The 3406-nt window shown below is 42.7% G+C and overlaps 1 pseudogene; it reads left to right on the top strand.

Annotated features, from left to right (window-relative positions):
- The first annotated feature begins 1338 nt into the window (after positions 1–1338).
- On the top strand, positions 1339–2274 carry LOC113878477 (annotated as a pseudogene).
- Positions 2275–3406: the final 1132 nt, after the last annotated feature.

The following is a 3406-nucleotide window of genomic DNA, read 5'->3' on the forward strand; positions in this document are numbered from 1 at the left end:
ATCAGCATTTAGAAAGATCTCAGGTACAGCTGTGTAGAAGGTGTACTGGAGGAAGAGAAGATGAAAGTGAAAAATAAGAAGGGAGTGATCTCTAATGGATAATGTATCTGGGGAGTCAGGTGAGAGTGAGTGGAGAATGAGAGGAAGTGGAAGGGGAGGGGAGGGCACATATCATTCTATCTCTCACCTTCCAAGAGTCTTTCTTCACCTTTGGTCCCAATTTTTCCTCTGCTCCTTCATCTTTCCATTCCCCTTCCTTCACTCATTCTATTTCCACATTTTCCTTGCTTTTAAATTTCTTCTTCCATTCAATTCCTCACCTATTTCCATTTCTTCTACTTCAATAATTTTTTTTCTCTTCTATTGGATTGGATTCGACAGCTTCTGAAATTGCTGTCTTTTCAGAAGAGCTCTAAGTCTCCTCTTCAAACAATGTATTCATCTATGTCTGTACTAATTAGTTACCCTTCTGCCACTTGACTCCACCTATGTTCTGGGTGAGCTGAGCCTCACTCAGTTAGGGGCTACCTACCATGGAGAATGGGAAAAACGAAATGTCCCAGGTGTGCAGCTGTGGCCAGAAGTTCTCCTGCATGGACCTGCATATTTCACTCAAGCTAGAGTTAATACCAGGTACTTATTAGTTACTAACAGCAAGGATGAGTGCTGCAGAGCACAAATAAATTCTGAAATGAAGATTGTATCCATAGCACATTTTTGTTGAATTGTAGAAGAAAAACATAGACACGTGAAAAAGTTCATTAACATTATTATCTGTTTACTGTTGCATGAAAGAAAAATGATTGGTACAAAAATGTATTAGAGACTGGAAAAGGGAGAATATCTTAAGAGTAGGAGACTACACAGAGGAGAGTGATTACCATTTATTATTTTACACAGTGTTCTAGAAAACTTATGTATTATTTTATTCAAGCTCCTAGACAAATTTACAGACAAAACTTTTTCTTACAGAGATGAAATCTGAGACTCAGATAAGAAATTTACTCAAGGTCAACTCTCAGAGAAATATAGTTATGAACTTCTGTTCTGTTGGGCTCTGTGTGTCTTCCCACCACTCTATTACCACTGAATCTTTGAAAAGCAGGTTGCATGTGTCTCTAGATCAATTTAAGGTGTCTTGTGAATGAGTATTCCTGTATCAGCTCTCCAAAGACAAGATCATTTATATCAGCCCAGGGTATTATGATCTGCACATGAGGGTGTCCTTTGTCTGGACTTGGACAATTGCTTTGAGTCACTGAGGACTAGAATGGTGCATAGTAACTTTATACATCTCTGTTTGTGGTGTGTTTTCTTTAGGTGTATGGAGAAGATAGCATGGATTCAGGGAACAACACATGGGTGTCAGAGTTTGTCTTCTTGGGGCTCTCACAGACTCAGGAGCTCCAGCTCTTCTTGTTCCTGGTGTTACTGTTTGTCTACACCACCACTGTCATGGGAAACCTCCTCATCATAGTCACGGTGACCTCTGATTCCAGGCACAACACACCCATGTATTTCCTGCTGCGAAATCTGGCTGTTTTAGATCTTTGTTTCTCCTCAGTCACTGCCCCAAAGATGCTGATGGACTTCCTCACTGAGAAGAAGACCATCTCCTACCAGGGCTGCATGGCCCAGATCTTCTTTTTCCACCTCTTGGGAGGTGGGACTGTCTTTTTCCTCTCAGTGATGGCCTATGACCACTACATAGCCATCTCCTAACCCCTCCACTATATCACCATTATGAACACTTGAGTGTGTGTGGGGCTAGTGGTGGCTGCCTGGATAGGGGGCTTTGTCCGCTCCATTGTCCAGCTTGTTTTGATGCTTCCATTGCCTTTTTGTGGCCCCAACACCTTGGATAACTTCTACTGTGACATTCCACAAGTGCTGAGACTTGCCTGCATGGACACCTCCCTCCTAGAGTTCCTTATGATCTCCAACAGTGGGATGCTGGTCTTCATCTGGTTCTTCCTTCTTCTGATCTCTTATACTGTCATCCTGGTGATGCTGAGGTCCCACTCAGGGCAGGTGAGGAGGAAGGCAGCTTCCACCTGCACCACCCACATCATCGCTGTGTCTATGATCTTCATTCCTAGTATCTATATCTACGCCCGACCCTTCAGTTCCTTCTGCATGGACAAAGCTGTGTCTATCAGCTACACTGTCTTGACCCCCATGATCAACCCTATCATCTACACACTGAGGAACCAGGAGATGCAGGCAGCCATGAAGAGATTAGGCAAGCGCCTAGTGATTTCCAGCAGGAAGTGAACTTAAGATAGATTGACTTTAAATGACAAATGTTTTCTCTGAACTGTTTTTCCATGTGAGAAGTGGAGAAAGGATTTTATTGAGTGTGGCAGCTGAGATTAAAGTAATATTTCTATGGACCTCCTCCTGTGTCAGGTATTGTGTTAGGCACTTTCATACTTCTGTGTCATTCTCAGAAAACTGACAGTGGATATGCTATTATTATATTAAACAGTTTTGCCCACCCCTGGTGCCTCAATGGTAAAGAATGTGCTTGCCAATGCAGGAAACATGAGTTCAATCCCTGGGTCAGAAAGATCCCCTGGAGAAGGAAATAGCAACCCACCCCAATATTCTTGCCTGGGAAATCCCATGGACAGAAAAGCCTGGTGGGCTAGAGTCCTTGGTGTTCCAAAGAGTTGGACATGACTTAGCAACTAAATGAATGAAACAGTTTTACAAATGGGAAAACTCAGAGAGAAGTGACTTGTTCAATAATGAGGAGCAAGTGAGGTGAAGAGCTGGGCTAGGGGACAGTTTCTCTGACTCCAAGTTTCGAGGCAGAGGATATGGGTAGAATTTGAAACTCGGGGTCTCAGACAATCACAAAGGAAAACTTAGAGAGTTCCTCTTCTATGGATAAATACCTGTGATGAATGCTCTATATTTTCATCTCAACTCTGAAGCAATCACATTTGTTCTGCTCTCTGTCTCTCTACCTCAACCTCAGTGTGGTATTTTGGAAGAGATCTCACTTGTAGCATCATCTAAAAATTCCCATAAGGGTATTTGCCCTTTAGATTTGTTCCTTTTCTACCAAATACTCTTTGGATAATATGAAAACTATTCTACTTTCCGAACCAAATCCTTACATCATTTGTATGATGTGGCTAAGAAGAGGATGCTCTAGAATGGTTGGGGAACCAAGGCCAGAGAGAGCAGGACCATGTCTATTAGTGGTCCTGGTCTGAGGTTCAGACCAAGGCTGCTGCCTCATGGGGTTTTGCCTTTCTCTTTGACTTCCTAACCTGGAATGAGGGCTTCTTGAGGGTGGGAACTGTACTTTATTCATCTTTCAATCCTCTCAGGACCTAGACATTACCCTATTCAGATAGGCATTTCTACTTTTTCTTGCATTCTGTTCTTTCCCTGT

Source organism: Bos indicus x Bos taurus, chromosome 19 (genome assembly GCF_003369695.1).
Source record: "Bos indicus x Bos taurus breed Angus x Brahman F1 hybrid chromosome 19, Bos_hybrid_MaternalHap_v2.0, whole genome shotgun sequence".
Taxonomy (NCBI): domain Eukaryota; kingdom Metazoa; phylum Chordata; class Mammalia; order Artiodactyla; family Bovidae; genus Bos; species Bos indicus x Bos taurus.